This window comes from Diorhabda carinulata, chromosome 1, assembly GCF_026250575.1.
Source record: "Diorhabda carinulata isolate Delta chromosome 1, icDioCari1.1, whole genome shotgun sequence".
Taxonomy (NCBI): domain Eukaryota; kingdom Metazoa; phylum Arthropoda; class Insecta; order Coleoptera; family Chrysomelidae; genus Diorhabda; species Diorhabda carinulata.
The window spans coordinates 17,372,530-17,398,030 of record NC_079460.1 but is presented as its reverse complement, the minus strand read 5'-3'; the positions used below and the strand labels follow the sequence as shown (position 1 = coordinate 17,398,030).

General features: G+C 34.1%; 1 protein-coding gene and 1 non-coding gene across 2 annotated transcripts in view; both read left to right on the top strand.

The window, feature by feature from the left end:
- LOC130903736 (plexin-B) overlaps positions 1 to 25,501 on the top strand; it is a 157,183-nt gene that overhangs the window by 41,466 nt on the left and 90,216 nt on the right. The window lies entirely within an intron of this gene.
- LOC130902579 (U6 spliceosomal RNA) lies at positions 2,712 to 2,818 on the top strand. The gene has a single exon (XR_009060431.1). It is a non-coding gene; the product is annotated as a U6 spliceosomal RNA (small nuclear RNA).

Genomic DNA, 25,501 nt, shown 5'->3' with positions numbered 1-25,501 from the left:
TTAACGACATTCGTGCTAAATATTATGTACCTATAATAAACGCGGATATAAACAGAAAAAGCAGGAATTTAAAGTGAATTCGAGATTAAATCACGGACCCTGTTTAATTTATTTTGCGTCCTTGTCATGGGCTTTTGTCTGTTCAGCTAAGCGAGGGTTAACAATTTGGTTGTGCCTTGATTGTTAAGTCTACATTTTATTGTGCGAGAGACCCCGTGGAGGTCAGTTTCCTAAACCCATTATTAGATTAAGATTTCGATCTAGACGTACATTCTAATTTGTTTGGTCGATTATATCTCTATCCTAGGTCTCCAATAAATTCTCCTCTTTTTCCACGTTTCACGTTATTCTGTTTCTGACTTTAGGATCATTTGATTATATAGACTCACGCAAAATGCTGGTGCTGAGTAGCTCAGAACAATTACAATACTTGGTTGGAAGCATGACCGTTGAAGAAAAAAACAATTAGTGATCTTATAGGTGGTCAAAACTTCTCATCCCTTAGTATATTTCTCCCTGTAACGGAGAATGGGAAAAAAGGTCTTCGTTCAAGGCTATTTCTTTTTGAATCTTGTGTGTGATAGGGGTTTAGTGGCACACCGGATTATTATTTTTGATGAGCACTTTGCGAAGAATAGTGTACTAGCTAGACTACTGGCATACTCTCAAATTCATCGTTTTACATATACAGTGTTTAAGTGATTGGACTGATTAAAACATTCTGCAGTATTTGAAAAAGTCAAATTTACCTCTAATTTGGACTGAATATATTAAAATATTGCCCGTGCAAATAGTCGATTTGAAAGAACGCAACTGCAAGAGATTTTTATCATCATATACAGTTTTGAATAAGGATTTAAAAGTGCAGAAATTCCGTTATTATAAAAATATAAACCACAGGATGGCACTGATAGGCTTTACTTTGTATATCAGTCAATTGAGTGCTTTCCGATCTTCAACAATGTCTTGTTTTCGGAGGCTCATTTTTACCTTAATAGGCAGCTACTCATTTGAAGTGATTATATGAGCGGCGCGGAAGCTATTGAATCTTTATTTGTTTAATAATTAAGAAGACGTGTAGTTACTTCAAATTAAGAGCGTTTTGTAGAAATGGACGATTTCTGCGGAAATTCTCTAGTTATAATTAAGGAACATGATTGCCGCAGGATGAAGCCATCTCATACATATAGTGTACAAGACGTTCTACCTAGTAAACCGTTCTTCTGCAGAGACGTTATGAAACAGCCACCTTGTAGTCCTGATTCAACTTCTACAGACTTTTATTTATGGGGTTATCTCACTGGCCCATTGAAAAGAAATTATTCCCTACGGAATCGCTGCCATGACAGAGTTGGTTCACATTTAGGCGAAATTTGAAAAAAATAACACCTCATATAAACAGAACGAAAAGTAAATTACTCTGTAAGTGTAATTTTTCATTCATCTAATGCCAATTCACAATAAAAAAAAAATGCCCTTTTTGGTACTTCTGTTGTAAGCTAAAAATTGTTCATCAAATTTATTTCCATTATAATTATGTCAAACTGCTTCCACTGCACCAACACTGACGCTTGTTTCAATAACCAAATTTGTGAAAATCTACATGCTGTAACGGGTGCCATCTGACGGCGCCGGTCATAAGTTAATATAATGGGTGGCTCCATCTATTGTGTTAGCATTGAACTATGTTTAGATGTTAGCTATTATTAGACACTCTAAAACCGTGTTTCCCAACGAGGAGCCAACGCCCCACATGGCGGCAATTCCAAAACACGACACGAACCCTTTTGCTCTGGACCATTCAAATGCAATTCTAGATTATACTGCCCAATAGGACAAAAAAAACTGGCATTTTTCCCGTCGCGTCGTCAAGTTGACCTTCCTGTGGCAGACGGTAGGCTCCGTGTAGACCCTCGGACCATTTAAAATCTCACTAAATAACGCAGTTGTTCGCATCGGAATAAAGAATTTCAATATGTTCAAGAATGTAGGTTGAAGCGACTCGTAAAGGATCTGTGGTTCGACTGTTAGGCGGTAGGAAGTTTTGATATTTTACTTTAATCGCTGAAAATTTCCTCAAGTTATATTCAATAGCTTTCTTAAAATCATTTTTTGAATTTATTACCAAAAATATTTATGACGAACCTCAATCGCGAAACATTGCAATAATTTTTTGTTAAACCCTATATATTTACATATGTTCAATGAATTTGAAACTATTATATCACTCTTAACGGCCAGCTTTGAAGTCAAAATAATTACCACATACAAGCGTAGTAAAATGTAGGAATTCCTTATTGTTTATAGAGCTTGAGAAACAATGTAACATTTATTTGACAGTTACTAAATCAGTACATTTCAAAGAACCGCGCGCGGTAAAACTTAAAACACAGTTTTTTATTGAGGAATATTTTTAACAAATTATCAATAATAGTATATTTTGCATCGAGTTTTAATTGTTCTAGGTACAAGTAGAAAATACTATTTATACATCTACTTACTTCGTATATAGAGAAGCATTGATTTAGAACAAACGAAGATGTCAAAGTTGCTACTAAATCCAAAGAATCGTTCGTCGTGAATAAGGGTGTGGTGACAAAAAATCCGTAAATTTTCAGACAATTTAGCAAGTAAAGTAGGCATTGATTGAGATTGAAGTTATTGTTTCTCGTACTTTGACAGTTGTCAAAGTATAAACATTAACTAATTGCGTACTTGCTTCGGCAGTATATATACTTAAATTGGAACGATACAAAGAAGATTAGCATGGCCCTTGCGCAAGGGTGACACGCAAAATCGTGAAGGTTCCATATTTTTTCAAACCATCAACCATTCCACCAATAAAGCCCATCCCATTTATTTTATCAGAGCTTCTCGACGGCACAGATCTCTCACAAACAAGCCCTTTTCCTATTCCCACTACCCCACCATGGACCATTGATCTTCCTAAATTAAATTCATCCCTTACGAGATACGACAAACACTTAGTTGTTGGAGTTGAGTTGTATTTGTTTGTTTGTGGTGTACCGGTTGAGTCCTTTGGGTGTGGTTGAACTCCCAACCTGGCAGCTGTAGAACTGCGGAAAAATAAGGAAGGGAACGGGAACAGATGGAAATTACTTAAGAAGAAACGAGTTGGTAGAACATATTTGAAGAATAAGGAGCTTATGCTTTAACATATAAAAAAACTGAATTGATATTTATATTTCTAAAATATAACGAAACACAAACCTATTAGTTTTGTTCAAAACAAAATATTAATAAAGATAACTCTAATTTTGTGAGCGCTGTATAAAAATCAACGATAAAAATATATAAGAAAAACATACTAGCGAATATAATGTATAATATCACCACAAATTTTATTAAATTTACTTTTAGAGTGTAGGTATATAGAGGACGATTTAGCAATGAATTCTTCTAATGGAGTGGGAGGCCGATAACAAATTAATTTCTTGAAAAACTCGAATTTTAGAATTGATTACTGAGTCTATAGGAATATTCAAAATGTTTGAAGAAAAACGTAACAAGCCGAATAGCATGTTACAAATCACATACTTTCAAATTACAATATCAATCTCCTCTCTGGAATTTTTTCCGTATTTCCAGCTAACCTCTTGTTGTGATCCAGATTTTATCTATAAATAGGCGTTAAGTTAAAGTATCGTCTTCTTCATATTTCATTCTCTTTTATTAGACAAAAGGTTTCCTCAAATATACGGTTTGAAGATTTATTCTTCTATAATGAATTTAGATCTAAATAAACGATACCCTACATTTCCTCGAATCCAAGACTGTTTACATTTCTTTTTAATCCAGTTTTTGGGTTCTCTTTTCGGTTGTATTCGACCATTACACCGTTTGTTTTATTAGGCAAGACCACTGCTATTTGCACAGATTGATTTATCAGAGTATTCGATCTTCCAACATCCATTTGCCTTATATTTATGCTCATCTGGATAATATTAATTGTAGTTTCTTTTATAGGATGCTTCATCTAATAGTAGTATTTATTTTGTGCCGTGGAAAAACTCATTGACTGTACTGGTATTTGCTTATTTAAATATGTGGAGAGAAAGTTGAAAAGATATTGAATAATTAATACTAATTCGTTCTTTTCATTACGAGCATTTATTCAAAACTAAATGAACTCACACACACACACCCACACACCTGCGCGTGAGAAAACCCGTCTCTCTAAGCATCCACCCCCGGATAAATCCACGGATGGGTGCGAAGAAGGACATTCCATCGACCCCCTGTCTTTTCGACAGGTCCTCATCCTCATTCCTGTTGGCTGTTGGCTATACACCATTGGCTTCTTGTTCTGGACGTCTCAATGTGGGTGTTTCGCTGCCTCGGGTAAAACTTTTCCAAACTTCTTCGGCAAGAAGAAATCTAATCCGAGTGGTCCTTCGCCTTCTCTATACCTGTCCCCGGTGTTGGGGGGTGTCATCTTGTGGGGCTGTCTTGGTCGACCTAGGATCTTGTAAAAATATTTTTTTATGTTTTTAGAAATTTTTTACTAACTTAACTTAACCTAATGAACCTACTCTCCTCCATTTTACTTTACCTGTTGGGCGATGAGTATTGCTATGAGTGTCTGCATGTTCTGCAGCACACCCAATAGCTCGGGCGTTCCTTGTCCTGTCGTTTTCTAGTTGCGTCCTGCTTGTTTGGTGTTCGTGGCTGGTTTATTTTCCGTCTTCTTTGTTTAGTGTGCATTCCGCCGCTCTGTGCGCTCCCTTGCATCTTGAGCAGTGCACGACCACGTTGCACGTGCTTTGTCCGTGGTGGAATCCTTGACATCTATAACATTCCACAGATCCGTCATGCATTTCTTGTTCTTCCACACTTATTTTGGTATGACATAGGTATGTTAGCTTCTTGTATGCTTGTTCCTCTGCAAACTCTATTACTACAATGTATATCGGTAGTAATTTTTGAGTGTTGTCATCGTTTTTTTGAGTACGGCTCGTTAGTTGCCATACTCTTTTTGGTCTTAGTCCATTTTCCCTCAGCTCCGTCTCTACTTCCGACGCGGGGGTATTTACTGCCAGTCCTTTTATGACTAGCTTCCTTTCCTTCTCTTCTTTGAGTAGATACGTATACCACTCAACCTCTTTATACTCACTCAGGAGCATCTTCCTTTTGTGCCGTCGTTATTTTCCCTCTGTGTATTCCCATTTTACATTGGGCATCGATTTTCCTCTGCACTATCTGCTTTCGAAGTGATGTCCACATGAGTGGGGACTTTAGTATTATCGGAGGTGGCGTTTTGTTTGTTTTTTTGTTTTTCTCCTCCTATCTTTTCTAATTCTTTTGGAACTTGTTTGTCCGTTGTGTCATCTTCCTCGGAGGATTGCCTCTCTGGTTTTTTCCTTTTTTTCTTGTTTTTCACTTCTACATAATCTCCTTCTATGGGACTGTTTTCAGTTTCTCTTCGATTACTCTGGGTTGATTTTTGGCTTCTATAATTCTACTGTAGTAGGATTTGCGTTTCTGTTCGCCATTTTTTTCAAATATGTCTAATTCTACATTCGTCCTTTGATTGCATTTTTCCAACCTTTGAATTATGTCCATTAAGGACTTAATCGTAGCCATTAGTTTTTCATTTTCGGCATTCACTTTCTTATTCTCCTAATCTTTTCTTCTAATTTCCTCACTAAACTAACTACGTTACATTATGTACTTATATACCTATCCCAAAAGAATTCTCTAGAACAAAATAAACAAAACAAATATATAAATAGACTTTACTGGAAATTATTCAAAAGAAACAATATAAATAAATCGATTGCTATAAAAAATTGTTTACACTAAAACATCCCGCCATATGCGTCTACGCCAAATTTTAAAATACCTCTGTAGCTGGACAGGGCCGGCCTACGGACCCATTCTGTTCGTAATATTATCTTACGTCATATCAGAAACCAAAAGGCAATCAATGAAATGGAGGTCCCAACGTAAGATAAGTCTAAACAAATCTTGACACTTCGAAAACTCAGATACATCGTTTTTTGGGACAGAAAAGTCATTTTGATAATTGACTTAGCACGAAGTTAAACAATAAATGCACATATAAGTTTACTGTGAGATCATTAAAAACTTGCGCCACGCTACACTGAACAATCGCCGAGAATTACTGTCAAAAGGTATTGTTTTTGTCAATGACTCATACTGTGAATGCAACAAAAAAAGTATAGGAATTTGACTGGGACCTGTTCGCTCATCCTCCGTACGGACCTCTTTTCTTTCATCTCTTCTTACATCTAAAATATTTTCTTGATGGTCAACAACTCAACAATGATTACTAGCGGAAAGAATATGGTGGAAAACACCTTCTATGAAAAAGGTATGCAAAAACTTGTGACACGCTATGGCAAGTGCTTAAAACATTTCGAAAGCTCTGTAGAAATTTAATTAAACGTTGTAGATTTTTGTACATTAAATATTTTTTCTGTGTCTGTACGCAATTTTTTCTATAACCAAACGGATTTTTGAGGATATACCTCGTATAAAAAAAACTATTTCGTGAATTATATAAATTCTGTTTTTTTACTAAAAGTAATATTTGCTTTTCTCAATACACTCCTACTCTGCTCATGTGTACTGTTCACTCTATCGAAACTAAAAATCTCCAAGCTCAGTTTCATTCACCTAAAATTATAATTGAATCCATTCATTTTCAACATCGGTGTACATAATCCACGTATTGTTTTTTAATTGGATTTCGTTGGTCTTTTGTTGTAAATCCTTCATGTATTTATTTATTAAATGAAGGCTCTACCGCATAATAGTCTACAAAACTGAGACTATTTAATTCTAGATAAAATAATATCAATTTCATTTTATACAATTTCGCATATTACAGAACATTTGTTGCCGAAGAAATGTTAGCTGTGGCTGACTACATATGATATACTATTTTCAAAAATATAATAAGAATATTTTTATCAGCTCTAGTCTCTGATATTTAGCTATGTAGGTGTAAAACAGAAAAAAAATGTATTTATAATAACGAAAATTAATCTTTGAGTTTACGAAAACTTCGTTTCTATGATGTGTGCATACGCTCTCCTCCTCTCCGGTCATATGTCCTAAATTTTCCGGAAACCTGTCTCCTATGGAGGAAGTGGAGTTTTGTGCTCATATTGCACCCCATATTTTTTAATTGTAGCTTTATATAATTTTCAAAATTCTGCATCACAAAGACGAAAGCTGTCTAAGCCTTTAGTTGTAACTCAGTTATAGAACTAACCTGGACCCCGGACCTTGGTGTGCCAAAAAGCCACAGGCCGCGAGGAACGGGTGTGTTTGGAGAGGGGTGATTGAGGGCAGATAAATTCGGAGCGAGTAGATTTGGAACAATTTTTACAGTCATTTTTCTTATTTGGTTGATTTTATCGTTAAAAATAATTATTAGAGAACTTGTTCAGGATAATTGTGAAATACTACAGTAGTCTGGCTTTTAAATTATAAAATAAACGAAAATAAATAACTTTTGAAAGCATTCAAAACGTACTTTTTGCTCGAAAGAGGTTATTTTTACATTAAATAACTAATTAAATCTTCAAACTATTATTAAATATTTTTTTATTTTATAAATAATGAAAAACAACCGACAATTCTTTATGAAAAACATCAAATTATTCATGTATTCATCGTATGTTAAGTTATATTCATCACAGAGTGATGAAGGTTATCATAAATGGCTCATTTTGCTATAAAAATCTGTTTTTTCCAATATAATTTTGGAGTATAAGGGTAAATAATATAAATATTAAATAAAAAATCTTTTATTTATTGAATTACAAGATTCATATTGAATTTGAAGTGATTTTAAACGAAGTATTTAACGCCATCTGTTCAATAAAGCGAATTTTGACCTAACGTTTGATTATAACTTTAAGTATCGATATCTCCGGCGCCACGGAAATCGTACTCTCCCCAAATTTTTGACTAATGTAAGAAAATCAGTTTTCGTCTTTATCTAGTGATTTAACAAACTGTGTCTGACTGTGTTTAGTGTCTGAGGAAAGCAACTTTCTTTGTCAGTCTTGATGCTAATAATTCTGAAGATTGTTTAGATAGATTTGAATCTCTTTCAAGATCATCTAACTCATTTTGGGAGGAGCATATTTGCTTATTTGACATACCTATAAAACCAGAATCATTTTGTGATGAGCTTGGTCCTTCAATGTTTTGTTCAAATGGTTCAGATATATTTTTAGGCACTGGGGAGTCAGGTGAACGCTACATTGGACGTTGAACACAACTAATACTTGGACTCCGCCATTTACCTCCATTGAGATGATTTCGTGGTTCTCACCAAATTGTGTTTCATATTTAAAAGCAAATATTTTTACCGTTGAGTACTTCTACATTGAAGAGGACATTGAGAGAAGCTAATAGTGAACAAACCTCTTTTTAGACATGAAAAGAAAATTAAGAGGAAGAATATGGAAATTGGACGCATGAAGAGTGGGAGACAGTGATATGAAGTGATGAGTCAAAGTTTGAGGTTTTTTGGTCTAAAGTAAGAGTGTTTGTGCGCATGTCGATGAAGAACGGATGTTAGAACTATGTGTAATCCTTATAAAAAACACGGCGAAGGTCGGTGATGGTTTTGGAATGTTATGGAGGAATGGACATTCCTGGAAGCTGTATATTTGAAAGCATCGGCAAGAAAGAATGTACTCAAAGTAATGATTTGGTCGTCACAGTCGCCTGACCTCAACCCGATTGAGTTGTAGGACAAATTTGACAGGAAGTCAGAAAAAGCACTGTCCTACTTCCACTTCACATCTTTGAATTAACCTGAAAAAAAAATGGAAACAAATAGACAACGATTTTTTTCTGGAAATTGTTACAGAGAAAGCGAAAATTGTGCACTGAAATAGTAAAAGCAAATGCGGGTTATATCAATAATTCAAATATGGACAAATTACAGACTGAAGTTTTATTATTACCATATTTTTATCTGTATATGTTCTTTAAAATATAAATATCAAATCACCACCCTTCAGGATGGGCAAAAACTTTTGACCGGTAGTGTATATTGTTTCATTACTGGCTTCACGTATTCTATAATTCAAAATATTCTTAGTGTTATGTTTGTTTGAATGAGTTTTAGCTCCATACAACAAAATAATTTGTGTTGCGAACAGTTTTATTATGATAAACTGGAGTTGAATTAGCTTTCAAGTAAAAAGGCTTTATATATATATATATATATTTATGTCAACCTACGTCTGTTATTTTAACGACATTATAAATTAAGAGAATATCTCGCTCTCATAGTCAGAATTATCAAAGATATTCGCCTCGCACGGAGCTAATGACAGATATATGTATCACTGTAAATTTTTAGTACAAATGTGATCAGTTGTAAATATGCGACCGTAAAAAATTGTTAATGATTATAAAACCATTAACCAAAGGTGAATACCTCCTATAATAAAATTTTATTGAGTTAAACGCTTCAATAATCATGAATCACTTCAAGGTAGTTGAATCTGCAAATATCCGTAATTGCTAGATGTTGAGGAATGGTATTATAATAATCAATTAGAGGAAGGACAACATCAATTGCGATTGATGCTCTCAATTTTATAATTATTGTTTTATAATTCTAACGTTTATAATTCACTGACATAGCCAAAATTCTTGGAACTCCCCCTTAAATTTTAAAACAAAATATTTACCGTCGCTCTTCTTTTGTACGATTTAGTGTGTGTGATTGTGAAGCAATTATGACTGGTAATAGAATCCCTGTGTTCAATAGAGCAAGAATAGTAGCTTTGCATGGAAATGTGGAACTGGACATCCTAGAGTAAATAACGTAAGAGAAATTCTATGCATCTGTACGTAGCAGGTTATGTACATCGAATTGTTTGGTCGATTCAATTCCACAAGGCTTGCTGGAATCAATTTGCGATCTAAGGGACCATTAACACGTTGAGCCCTGGTGCGGTTCATAGGCCCGCAACTGAACTCTCCCTAAAGCCTACAGCGGTCCTATGATATAATATTTATAAGTTCAAAATATGACGTTTTTTGTATACGTTCCATAGAACCTCTCTGGGCCCTGGATACAGATTTAGCGCTAAACTTCACCTCGGGCCCAGAGGAAGCCTATGCACCGCACACAAAGAACATCATTTTCTCGTATTGTTATTTTCAAATAAATTTTTCCTTTTTTTTCCTTGGATCCACACTCCATATAGCTTTCTTTTTACTCACAATTACACTGTCACTATGTAAACACTATAATTGTGAGTATTAGTGTAGTGGTAGCATTCAGTATTCTTCCCTGATAGACGCAAATATGTAGACAGTTTTTGTACGAGGATATATTGAAAAGTTCTTGACCTACTATAGAACCAAACATAATTTCAATGTCAAAATTTCACGTAGAGTGGTCAGTAATGTCGAATAGCAATCTCCAGTTATTGTCCAAAAAATTAATCATGATTACTCCAGGGCAATCCCAAAAAACTGAAGCAAGAACTTTTCCAGCATATTTTTGGACACGAAACTTCTTAGGTCTTGGAGAACCAGAGTGTCGCCATTCCATCGATTGTTGCTTTGTTTCTGAATCGTAGAAATGTTCCCAGGTCTCATCCATAGTAACAATTCGGTTTCACATCGACTACAGATCGAACGCGATGCTTCTACCCCTGCACACTTTTGGTCAACATTCAAACATTTGGGGATCCAAATATTCAGGCTTCAGATATCCGTTTTAGCCCAATTCGACGGTCTGATAAAATCATGTCATGACTGCATCGATATTTTCGGGGACTGACACAGAAACTGACCTTCCCGATCGGTTATCATCTTGACCCTTCTAAATACAGGTACTTGATGATGACTCGATACTCCAATTTTTCGATTTTCACAATTTCGGTGGACATATTTTTATTTTAATTTATTGCGTAACTCTGGTTTTCTTACAGAACCAGAACAACAAATGAAAAGTAGACTGAACCCATCTAACAAGCAGAATAAATACCCTACATTAATGCATTTATTGTATGTGTAATTATTGAATTGGGAAACGGAAACTAATGAAATTTCAATATATAATCAATTTTTAATTAATAGAATATCTGCCGTATTATTATTTAATGTGTTTTTTTGAAAGTTAAAATGTAATAAACGTTGTAATTGAATTAACTTTTGATGTTGCTGGTGACACAAGTTTCATTACTATTCATTGTGTACTGTTTGAAGCTGGTGACACGCCATGGGAGGCCCTCATTTAATTTAAAAAGAAAACGTTACATTTCTGAACCTTTATTAAAACTGTGTACTTTAATGTTTTTTGGGACAATGTAAACCGCAATAAACTTTTGTACGAGCCATTCGAATATATGAAGATTGTGGTAAATTTTTAATATTTGAATTTTAATAAACCGCTTAATTGAAGACACTCACAATAGAAAATAAATCAATATTCTGCTATAAAGTCACAGCATGTTATCAAGAAATGATTTCAAGTGTTTCTCAAAAACCTTTCAAGTGAAAACGTTCGTACAGAAAAACATAACCTATATCTTTACATTTTTATTTTATTACATATGGCTGATATGTTCCTAGAGGAACTACGCCTCTTCTTGGAGCTTTTTTATTATTTTATTGCGGTGAATCACTCCGCTCGATTAATTATGATCTTTGATCTTTCTATAGATTTTTATGGTTTTTAGCTTCTTCCGTTATTCTGCTCCTTTATTATTATTCTTGTAGTTAACATCTTAAATATTAATTTTTTTGATGTCCTCTCTCTTGGTCTACCTTCCAGCTTTTACCTTTTTCCATCCTGGGATCTGATTGCCGTCTCCATACGTGTTCATTCCATTCTACCCCATGGGATTTTATGATTTTGATTATGTCTTGTCCTTCCATCATATATTTCAGTTCATTATTCTCAAGCCTTTCGTGAAAAGGGTTGCAAATGATGCAAATTTGGTTCCAGTTTTGTGTAATTTGGGAAGAATTACGAAACTATCATAATAACTGCTAATTTGGTCATAAATAGACACCAAACGACATAACATCGATATAGATTCTACATGAAGTTCAAAGAATTGATTCTGTTGAAGGCCGTTAATTTAACAACTTTGTAGTGCTCCAATCAAAAACAATTTATATGAAACCTGAATATTTTATTGAGTACTGAAATACTTGCATCCAGGTTAAAAAAAATGAAGCTGAAAATAGTGTCTCAGAAAGTAGATTTGATTGATACAATCTAAGCGTTATTTTGGTTCCTACTGAAATATCGTCTCCTGTTTCTGAATTATCAACTCCTGTATTATTTTCTAAACGCAACACAACACGAGATTCATGAGCGTTGAAATAGGTAGAAATAGGTTTTACAGCCTAGACATAATGACCATTTTTTGAGATACACATTCACTACATTCAACAGGATGAAATAATTATTGTCAAATACATGTCAACAAATTGGGCGAATTATTGACGATTTTAAAATAGAAAGGCATTTGGCACCAGTACAAAGCAAATATGCACGCATATACAGTTTCTAAGACAAATATCCATGAAGTACTCCCTCAACCACCCTTTTCTCCGAATTTACCTCCAAGTCATTCTTTCCTGTTTCGAACCTTGAATAAATAAATTAGTGGGAAAGAGATTCGTTTATCAAGATGAAATCATACCTATTGTCATGATCTCAACAAAAAATCCGTTTTTCATTCAAAAAATTAGGAACTCATTGTTACGGGGGCTGCGTAAAAAGTTACCAAGCTAACAAAGAAACAACACAATTTTTCAATAATCATTTCTATTTGTCAACAAAATTTCGCCTTTTCTATATACTTAGTCTATTGGAGCTTCAACATTTTGAACCCTTTTAAATAATAGTTTCCATCTTTTTCTTCAAAATGGGCGTTAAAATTTAACTCTCTCCTGCAAGTGAAACTTCGGGGTTTCGAAACAAAAAATCGATGGGGGCCAATTCTGATGAATACATTGGGTGGTCAATCAATTGAAAATACAATTCATGAATTTTAGCAAGGGGAATCGCCGAATTTTAAGGAGGTGCGCTGTCCTTAAAGAAAAGCACTTTTTCTTTCGATTGCGATCGCTTTTCCGCGATTTTTGCAATGATACATACACTACTGATCAAAAGCTTTTGCCCAACCTATAGTTTGCGTTATACATCTAATAAATATACCTCTCATCTATTAAAAACTAAAACTTTAAAAAAAAATCACTGACAGCTTTCAAATTTTCGGGAAAAAATGTCGGATGGAAATGGAGGAAATGAATTTTCAAAGACATTAGAGCACCAAGGGCGCGAATGTAGGCCAAATAACTGTTGGTACTTTGGATCCATATTGTTGTCCAGAAATCCCCTCACTACACTAACAAATGCCTTCCATGCTCTTTCAAGTTCCTGTCTGGTGAACTTTTTCGCAAAATTGTCATCGACCAGTAATTATCTTATTTGTGGCTCAATAAAAACACCTTCCTTTAATTTGACATCACTCAACAATAGCTTTTACAAAGTTTTTCCTCAATCAATGTGAAGGGGGGCAAAAGGACATTTCTTTCATCTTCACAGAATGAGCAACTGGTATAAAAGATTTTGAATTTCCAGTAATAACACTGCTTTTAAATTGTATTTAGCCGAGTCAATAAATAACTATTTCTATATAACTAACAATATAAATAAACAATTTCCTTCATTAGACCATCAATATCCGCACACTTACACAACGAATTATCCATACTGTAGACTGCAGAAAATGTAGCATTTTTTTTCTAAAGGTCGTAATTTTTGTCTCTTTGGCTGAGAAGTGCCATTCCAAAGCAAGAAGTTCAGACTGTTGCTTTGATAACCCCAAATCACGTGCTAAATCATTCAACTCACTTTGAACAATAAAATGTGACTCACCGGAACTGGAACTTGTAGTAAAAATAGGGTCAGTATTATACCAGTATCTTCTAAAACAATATTTTGCGGATCTAAAAGCGCAATCGGTACTGGTAAATCTTCGTTATGGGGAACAGGTCGTATAGCAGACGCAAATTTGGATACTCGATCTTGTTCTTTCCTTTCTTAGAATAACCTTCAGTTTTGTTAGATAAAAATAGCAGTCGTCAAAAGGGTGAGTAGGTTCCCGCCATACCAATGGAATTGTAAAAGGCATGCTTTTTTTCTTCCCATTCATCCACTGCACCAATGACACGCTACAACTAACACAGCACGCGTGGGGGTCCCATTGCTTGTCTTGGTCTCCAATTAAAGTACCAAAATAATTGAAATAGGCTTTTTTCACATTTTCGGAAAATGGCCTGGCTTATGTTTTCATCATAAATTCTCCACAAATATAGCAAAATTTGTCAGAAGAAGCTTTGCAACTGCGGCGCGTTTGACTCGACATTTTCGTCTTTTAATCAGTTTCTGCACTATGAAGTGAGAACCACTTACTACGAAACTCAACAGAATACTAATTTTTAATATTTTTATGTTTATTATTCTGAATAATAAAGTTCAGGCATTTTGTGGGCCATAAAATTTACTGATATTAACCGCCCCTTTATAAATTTACCTACCTGTTAATGTAAACAAGGATAATTAAGCTATTGAAAAGCGGTACGTGTTTAGGGCTTAATAAATATTTATTCTATTATTGGATGGGTATTTCCATTTTAAAAATAAAGGTCTCACTTGTGTTACGAAAATCTTGTCGGCCAGTGAAATTTGAAATATTTATATTACTCACACAAAACAAATCAATAAAAGTAAATGTTGAAATGAAAGAGAAATTGTATTTTTTCATATTAAAATCTTTCCTACAGCAAGCATTAGGTAAAATTTTATTGAAACAAATATAATGTCAATGTAAGAATGTTAAAGGTGCTTATAAATAACTTTCCACAATTACATGATATTTATAACATAACCTTACTAGCAACAATGTACTTATTCGTCATTATTACGACAACAAATCTATTTTAAGAAACTATTGATTAACTAGAATGGATTCGTTTTTATTGGGTGTGACATATGACAATGTTCATATCGTTTATTAATTGAATAGTTTACTCAATACTACGAATATTATTTGTTTTCAATAAAAAATTGTGATCAATATCAATAAAAGAAGAAGAAGACAGAGTGTGTGAAAAAAAGTTTATTTGCTTTCTCGAGTAGAAACTAACAGAAAGCACTGTATATAGTAATATAGTTGCCTTCTAAGGAATTACAACGATTTTTCGATACCCATTTTATAATACGTTTTGTATTTAGATTCAAAATAGGCTTCAGTGTCGTAACCTCAGTAACTTCTGTATTGGCGCTAAAATTATGTTTAGCGAGCATCCTTTTGATGTTTGAGAACAAATCTGGAGAATACTGTGGATACGGAAGCATTTCGAGACTCAATTGATGCAATTTTGCCATAGATTTCATCCATTAATTTGTGACACGAGATAGTTTTGATGAAACAGATATTGTAAAACTTAAACATCAATTTGAAATGCACACCTATTCGGTTCAAATTTTTGACTGCTGAGGTCCTTTATTAATTCCTTTCTTCGAAATATTTGTTTTCAAACATATTTAATAAATTGCTTAATTACCTCGGTTTCACACAGTTAAAAAATTTTCAGAAGATGGTCCTTCGAACTCACTTTCTTTTTCTAATCACCTCTCTTCCCTTATTTGAGATCGAGTATGCTTTCTTCGTGAGACCATAATTATGCCTACCCTTCAACAAATACCATTAGTAAAATACTTTTGTTCATTCTCCGCCCCTATCTTCGACTCCTTTCTAATAAAAAATCTTAACAAACCAAAAATAAAAACTTTGAAAGTAAAGCTAGAAATCACGAACACAATATTAATTTGGTAACCTAAGGATTCTAGAGGTAATAAAGCTAGAAAGCCTTGACAGACCAATGCATATCATGTTGGGCAACGATACCCCATTCGAAGTAGTAATTAACGACCGCCAATCATGGGTTAATAAAAATCTTCTGCAAGCTTGGAATATCTCTCTTTTATACAGACGAATCGAGGCTAGCGCAAGGAGCTTTACTGGGCATTTCTGAAACCAAAATGCAAGCTCTCACTCACTATTTTTCAGGTAGAGTTGCTAGCAATAAACCAAATATAATTAAGAGGGTTTGTATAGAAACCTCTCTAAAAAGCACATAACATTCTCTCAGTTAACCATGCGGCCTTGGAAGGTCCTAAACGCTATTGAGTGCACAGCAAAACTAGTGTGGGAGTATAAACAAACTATAAAAGCACCAGCTAACAATAATAAAGTGATCGTAATGGGGCTTCCAAGCTACCAGGGTATACCAGGAAATGAGGGAGCAGACAGCCTTGCCAAAAAAGAGGCGGCGATTCCATACCTTGGACCAGAACTCTACAGTGGCATCACGATATGCCATATAAATAACGAACTGGACGAATGGCTAAGAATTAGATGGAGTCTTACTGAAGAAATCGAAAAAGCTCACAACCATATCAGCTAAAAAGTCTGAAGAACTTCTCATGATGACCAGAAATGACATGAAACTGGCGTTGGTCTTCTGATAGGTCAAATACCACCTTAAGACGATGGACTTGGCAGAGGACGAAGTTGATGATTAAAAACAATCATTGAAAACCGAACTTTTTCCCAATGCACATATGATGACCGTTAATCAAAACTATGTATCTATGTAAGCTAAATATAAAATTAGCTTTATGAAATATCTATTTTCAGTCGTATAGCTGCTGATGTCCGCTATCTCCCTTTACAATATTCCTGGAAAACATTTATCATTATAAGTGAAATAAATGTATCCTCTTACTTTTTAATTTGGAAGCAGAAAAGCAAATTAATTCCTATATTTTTTTTTAAATCAGTTACCTGAAGCTAACGCATTAATATTTATTCCAGAATACTGCATTATAAAAAACACCAATTCTCAAAAAGATGAATAAAGCTATCTCCGTTATTCTCTTTGAAATGATAAATTCAAAAAGAAATAAGGATCCCTAAAAATAGTAGAATGATAACGTAAGTGCCTAATAGTCTAAAATCCAGGAGCGGTTCAGGAAGTCTTAGAACCCTGAACTAATACTATTTAGGGGACTACACTTGATATAATTTCGTCGAATAAATGTTTTTACTTATCTTGGCTGTTCCCACGATTGCTCATTGTTTACAATATCGTCTATTAATTCAAATATTGATTTTTGTATCCACGGGACCAAAAAATCTCACATATAAATCCGCCTCTTCTAAAAATAAATTGGATAAACAATTCCTATGATTGATTAAAAACAATCGTAGAATTTCTTTCTTGCCATTTATGTAGCATTAAAGATTTCCTCCACTGACTGTGGTGGAATGTTAGGTAAAAGCTGTTCATTAAACCACTTTTCAAATAATTCTGCTGTCATATCTTCATGATAATCAACTGCACAGTTCTCAATTTTTTTAGCACATATTAATAGGCACCGTCTTTGCTTCCAACGTGTACTATTATAATGCGTTTCACTTACATGACCCATTCAAACAACAATTTTTACTATTGTCAACCCAAGCAAAATTTACTACATCGTAACTGTCAAAACATGTTTCATCTAGATAAATAATGTGTCTATTAGAACTTCGGTAGTCTTTTATCTAACGCAAAGAATCTTGTCGCCATCGAACTATCCTTGACGATTCTAAATGTTTCTAAACTGGTATAATTGTATTCTGGATAATTTGCTACCCTGTTCTCCTTCTATAAACTATAAATTGTCCTACGAATAAAATCTTGAGTAGCCTTGTCAACTGACTTTAGTTTTTCTTTCCATGTTTTTCGGTTCTGTGAATGATGCACAGCAACCCCTTTCGTGACTACTCGATAAATGGAAAATTTATTTACTCTAGTTAATTCAGCAAATCATATTATAATTGCATTATCAGATTACTAAATATTTTCCTTTTTTAAACATTCGGAAATATTTAAAATAACTTACTGTGTTTGTAAATCTAAATTTATGAATCAAATTAATCCCACCAAGATACGCCAATGCTTATCGCAGACTTTCTGGCAGGAATATTTCGAATAAATTGTGTACCGACAGCTTCGACCAATAGAAATGCATTTATGTTTACGATTCGATGTTTTCATTGGTAAACAGTGGAGATGATGAGTCCACGTGAACTGACGATTTGTTAGATGTTTGCCGAATTTTAAACGGGGAGTAAACATTATTTTTCATTTCTAAATTTGGTATGAGTGCCGTGCGTATTTGTGAAATTTTGATTGTTCCTCGTATAGCTGCAATTTATATTGGATGAACTATATCAACAGGCTAGTGTAAAGAAATGATCCAAGTCTAACCAATTAAACAGAAGTAGAAGTAAAGAAAGTATTCATTTATCTCTTTAATAATCATGCGTTTTAATGGAATGGTTATTTCAAAGTATATACTATTATTCGGACATTCGGTATAACGACTTTTTTTTCTAAGGTTGACCAGTTTTACGTAGTGAAATATATTTTTATAGCCCAATAAAGTTCGTTCTATCGTTATCGTCTTTATGACATGAAATCATCGAAAAATTATTCTTCTAGTACGTCTCATACATTTTGGATACAAAACTAACAGAGTGACTCTAAGTTTACTCTCGACGTTAAATCTCATTAAAGTTTGAGGACAGTATCTAAACTTTCATTATGAAGTTGTGCAAAATATAATAATTATAAAAACTAGCCTCTAGGTATTAGTAACTTTGAGTTTTACTATGTAACACCAAATTACTCTGGTTGCTAAGAAATTTTAAACAAAAAAACGGAATCAGCACATAACTTGCCAACAAAATTAAATTCCTATTATCATTTTCAATATATTCCTAATTTATTCATTTCGAGATTTTGTTTTTGTTGTTTCTGTAGCCACAAAATTTTTATCAGAATGATTCACATTCGTTGTTCAATAAAAATCAGTCGAGAATTGCGTGTTTTCGCGATAAACACTTTTTTAAAAAACAAATAACAACACAAAAGTACAATAAAATATTAACTGAACAAAATTTACAAAATCCTTTTGCAAAATCTTACATCAAAAGCTAAACCCAAAATGAAAATCTAAAATTCAAGTATATAATCAGTTTCATGCAAATGTTGGCCGCGGCTCCACTTTAGATAGTCCATGTGCAAGTTCCAATTTTGGCACACTCTCTCCAACATATCGGCTGGTATTTCAAGAATTAATGCTTCAATATTGGCTTCCAGTGCGTCAATCGTTGCTGATTTATCCCTGTAGACACTAACCTTAAAATGGCCCCACAATAAATAGTCCAAAGGCGTTAAATTACACGATCTAGGCTGCCAATTGACGGGCCTCAAACGTGAGATGAACTGTTCACCGAAAGCGGCTCTCAATTTGGCAATTGTTTCGCGTGCCGTGTGGCTTGTTGAAACTACATGTCAGGCATGTTCAATTCTTCCATTTTGGGTATAAAAATCGTCAATCATTATACGGTAGCGCTCGCCATTCACAGTAACGTTCCGGCAATCATCGCTTTTGAAGAAGTACGGCCCGATGATGCCACCGGCCCATAATCCACACCAAACAGTGACTTTTTAGGGGTGTATTGGTAGCTCTTGTTGATGTATTCATTCAACCAGAAATGAGCTTCGTCGCTGAACACAATTTTTCGATAAAAACGTGGATCTCCGTACAACAATTCTTGCACCAGCCGTATCTTATGAAGTTATACATCCAAATTCTTGCGCAAAATTTTCCACGAAGTGAAGTAACGGATGCCTAATTGCGGGTTAGTGCAAACTGGGTTCGAAATTTAATCACAAGTTAGAATGATCCCTTATTAGGCCTACCAAACAGCCCATAAATTGGAAGAAATGTGCGATGCACTCTCTTAACCGAACATGAATTTTGATACAAAAATTCAATAATTTGCAAGCGTTGTTCGTTCGTAAATCGATTCATGATTAAATTATAGACCAAACTGAACTAGTTTGACAATGACACAAGATACGATTCAAACGTGATCTGTCAAAAACAGTGTTGCCAAAAAGATACCTGCAAAAAAAATCATTAAAATGAAATGATTGAATGAATTTCCAGGTCTGTAACTCGAGATTGTTGTTCAAAGCATTAATTTATATACGCGTAATCTATTCTCGACACTTTCGCTGACAATCAACCAAACTACATTTGTTTAAATGAATTGTTTTCGTAAGTTGAGTTTAGTAACGAGATTTATAAAAAAGACTAGATGAGGTTACGTCTTTTTGTAAATTATTTTGATTATGGATGTCTGTATAAGAAATGTAGTGGTTATATTGCGAACAATCTGACAACGTTGTGTCTTACCAACCTATGCTAGAACGCTCTATTTTTCGTTCCACCTATTTTCAACCACAGACAGATTATTGATGTCCTCGATATTCTCGTTTGCGAAAATCTCGTCTCGCATTCGAGACGATACTCAAATTTTCCTTGCAGGACAAAACGAAAAGACAAAAAGTTTGAGAAAAGAACCGTACTATTAATAACTGAGAGATATAATATAACAGACCATAATAGATTTTGTTTTTTTCGGTATTTTGGTTTTTGTTTGTTGAAAGAAAAATTAGGAGTGATTTTATTCTTTTTTTTTTCATTTCACTTATCTGAGATGAAATTTCGTTTATTTTTAGATTACTAGGTTTTTGTTAATAAAAATCACAATTTGAGCTGATTTCATTGGTTTATTTTATTTAGATTGGAAACATGCGAGACTTACACGACTTTTATTTAGAGACGAGAAAGGTGGGTTAATACATTTAAAAACATTTGTTTAAGGGCAAATAAAGTCAAAATATGTTACGTAGTGAATTATCAACAGTCTTACTCGCTAGTTTTCTTCTTCTAATAATTATTAATTCAAAATTCGTTAACCACCAGCAAGTTGGTAATTTGTCATATTGCACCTGGCGGGTGAAATATTTTTTGATTTGCTTCCGTAGATGCTTGATATATATCCCGAATGAATGAATAATGTGTTGAAACGAATTCACTCTAGATTATTTGACGTTCTTTATAATGCGTTATGAAACTTGCCAGTCGATTAATCAAAAAGTAAAGTTAATCACAATTATTAAGGAAACATGTTCCTTTCCTTCAGACAAATGAGATTACTTTTTCATTACTACCAACTCTAGTTTACGAATGTATTGATTTTCACCGTAAATTATCAATCCAGACAGCAACTATGAACATTATTTTTATTCGGTCAGAATAAGACAGAATCCAATATTTCAAAATGACTTTACACGTCTTGGTGTTTGACAGAAAAAGTAACGAAAAAAAAAAAAATAAAAACTACACGAAATATCTTGATTACAATAAAAGCTGCAGAGTGTATATGCAGGAAGAACATAATCAAACTATTATGACCTATTTGAACATTCTATTGATCATTTCATTTAGTAACATCACTTGTGATAATTATAACCACCACGACGATGGTCCCGGAAGTACCTGGCCTGACCTAGAAATGGCGATAGTTGCTAGAAAAATACCACTGTATTAGAAAGTGCCAATCTATACAGCATACGTTTCAAATTTGAAGACGCCACGTTGTTTAGCAGTCATCAATAGTGAACGTTTTCAGTGAATTTGTAAGCATGGTAAAAATTGGTCATCGTTATGTGAAACAATACTTTTATTTGAAAGGACTCAGCCCAATCAATATGAAAGCTGAACTAGATTCTACTCTAAGTGAGATTCTTCTCCGTACGACCTGTGAAGACCAGCATCGCAGTGGTCGACCAAATGAGGTGACGACTCCAGAAATTTTGAATAAAATCCACAAAGCAGTACTAGATGATCGTCAACTGCAAATGCGCAAGATAGCAGACATTTAAAAAAGTGTGGTAAATTACATATTAACTGAAAATTTGGAAACGAAAAAGCTGTGCGTAAGATGGGTGCCGCGTTTGCTCACAATGGAACAAACACAGCGTCGTGAAGATCTTTCCATCGAGTGTTTGATAATGTTTTATAGAAATAAAGCCGGATTTTTTGCACCGTTTCATGACCATGGATGAAACATGGGCCCATCAATTCACACCCGAAACAAAAAAACAATCAAAACAATGGACTGAAAAGGTCATAGCGTCGGTTTTTTGGGGTGCGCGTGGGATAATTTTCATTAACTATCTTGAAAAAGGAAAAACTATCAATGACGAGTATTATGCGAACTTATTGTATCGTTTGAGCGAAGGAATCAAGCAAAAACGCTAAGAAAAAAGTGATGTTTCATCAAGACAATATACCAGCTCACACTCCGTTACTGCAATGGCCAAAATTGATGAATTGAAGTTTGAATTGCTATCTAATCACCAGATTTAGCCCCCTAGGATTATTTTCTGTTCCCAAACTTGAAAAAATGGCGCTGTCGTCAAAGATTTTCAAACAGTGAAGAGGAGATGTCGGCAGTTAATGACTACTTTGAGGAGCTTGACTCTTGTCATCTTGATTCTTATTATAAAAAGTGTATCGAACTTATTGAACATCGCTGGGATAAGTGTATGTAGCTAAAAGGAGATAACGTTGAAAAATAAATATATTTTTTTCCAAAATTTTTGTGTTTTTTTTGTTTTGCCAGGTACTTTCGAGATTATCGTTGTACATCAAACGCCCGCATTCTATTGGTCTACCATGTTCATTTATTTTTAACCATTTTCTCAAATATAATGATTTTTCAATAATTTTAACTATTTCACATTGTACATCAGTAACCAAGACATTCTAATTTTAACTTTACTCAATTATAGATTATTAGAAAGATGTTGTTTTGATATGACCAACTTTAAGTTTCATTTTTGTACACAATATACTCTTCCAAGTTATCACCATCAACATCCATTATTAAATTATTCTTAAAGACTAATTGACCAAGTTAAGGAATGCCTAACATAGAAATAAAAAAAACTGTGGTTATTTTTCAATATATTCTCCCTTTATTTCAACTCACTTCTCAGAATATCTGGTCAAATTGTTTAGTTCCATCGTCGCTGTTAGATATTGCACCCCCTAAGTCGGCCTTCAGCTTTGCAAACAAAAAAGGACGAGGCTAGATCAGGGCTATATTGTGCGAGTTCAATCTCCGTGAAGCGATATTTGTGTACTTGGAAAGATAAACAGTCTAAACTGGAGCATTATCATGAAGCAAGCGCACACCTCGGCTGGCCAATCGCAGTTCCACAATATTGGAGCCATCACTTCAGTGTTTTTCATAAACTTTGTTTTTTTTGGACGGGCTCTCCTTTCCGATGCCACTCCATGGAATCTATTCTAGATGTCGGATTATAGTAAAACACTCTAAACTCGTAAATGCGTAGGTTCTTCCTTCTTATTCATTAGACCTTTCACGGTCATAGTATCTCTGGAAAACACAATGGATCTGGTTGAGTGAAGGGTGTCTAGATTCTCCTTTCTAACAGATCATTCTCTTTTTAGTTCTGTTGTATACATCTATATAATGACATCCAGATAAGGAGAACATTGTTCTCTTTGCCTAGAGCCATTTAGTGTTTTCAGGCATTCTACGATCAACTTAGACTGATTATTTGTGAGTTAATTGCCTTTGTAGCTGCTTGATTGCCGAAGACTATTACATTGTCTCTTCTCCGGTAGTTTCTATGCAAATTAAATTGTGCACACGCTGGGAAAGTGCTAGGATATATAAAAATAAAGAATCGAATAATTCTACATTTCAAAAATAGGGTAAAGCTATGAGTAATAGAAAAATGTTATAATAAGGACAATCTTTACCCTATTCATATTCTGTGTAACATTAATATTCTCTTTCTTTTCTGCGTCAACGGTAATGGACAGCTATTGGATAAAAAAAATCAGCCAAGCTCTGAAAAAACTTTAATGCTAATGAAGTTTTGTATTGCTTAAAAATATACTCATTCGTTAAGGCAAGTAATTATTATGATCCATTATGGAATGTTAATTTTTGTATTTTCATTATTTCATGGGAAAATGGCCTTACTCTGACAAAAAAGCTTTAAACACAACGTAAGACACGAGACAAAAGCCTCAGAACCACTTGAATATCTAATAACAAGGGATTTTGGAAATAAAAGGGCTTTACGCGTACTTGGGGTATGTTTTAAATATGTATCTACTATGTATAGTATGTGATAAAAATAAATCGGTTATATTTCTTCCCAAAATTGCTGTTGACGCAAGTTACTTCGTATTATTAGGAAATTTATTTCAAAATGTTTATGTCATACAATTTATTATACAGTATTGAAAAATTTTTTATTGAACATACGAATTTCAATGTGAATACTTTATCCAACTTACATCGAATCTGTTCCTCTTCACTCTTTGATACCCTACTTATTAGAATCGGGAAACTTTTAAAAATCTTTTTTCAAATTCTAACAAATATTCTTATTACTAGATATAAAAAGGATGACTTATAAATAATATAATGTCGTTTTCTAATGTTCACTTTGTTTATTTATTAATCATACAAAAAGAAAACCCTAATTTTCGAAGTGTAGCTACGAAGGTTGCTACTTAAGTTTTCAGGTATGCACTGATGCAAATATGTCAAATCTGATATTGGCATAATAAAATTTGACATTTCTAAAGGTGAACGTACTCAGAACGTGTTGTCATACGAGTGCTATTTGAGTTGATACTTGAAACATTAATCTTGGTCAAAAAATGGTTTGAGGCATACTTGGGCATTAGTTGGATACTGTATAATTTGACAATCGCTCAAACAATAGCTCGTGTTGATTGGTGCAAAAAGATGCTGAAAATATTGAATCGCGGTCCTTCAAAAGACGTCTATAAGCTCGTGACAGGCGACGAATCATGAATCTATGCTTATTAACCCGAAATTAAACAACAATTGACTGTATGGGTCTTTCAAGAGTCAAATCCAACAAAAGTTGATCGCACACGATACACTTCGAAGCAAATGGTCGCCTGTTTTTCGAAATAACTGGACATGTCTCCACCGTTCCATTAGAACACGTAGAACGGTCAATTCAAATCGTACAACAGCCTTTGTTTGCCAGTGTTCGAAGAAATCAGGGAAACCAATCGCAGAAGACGTATCATTCTCCATCACTACAATGCAAGCTATCATACGTTAATGACCTTATTGGCCATTTTTGAAAATCACCTTGATAAATCTCTTACTGACACTTTAACGTGGCTTAAATTGAAATCTTACCCAAAATTCGCATTTGAGAACCCATTTCCTTACTATCAGATATATTTTGGACAAGAGAAAAGCAAAATTAAATAATAAAAATATTCTAACAAATCAAATACAAGCAGTAGCATACGCACACGAAGAAACAATTTTGACGAATACAAGAGAAGATATAATAAAGGCAATCAACAAACTGGAAACAGAAGCAGGAAAAGTTGGTCTAGAAACACACCAAGAGAAAACCAAATACATGAAGATAGCAAGACAAA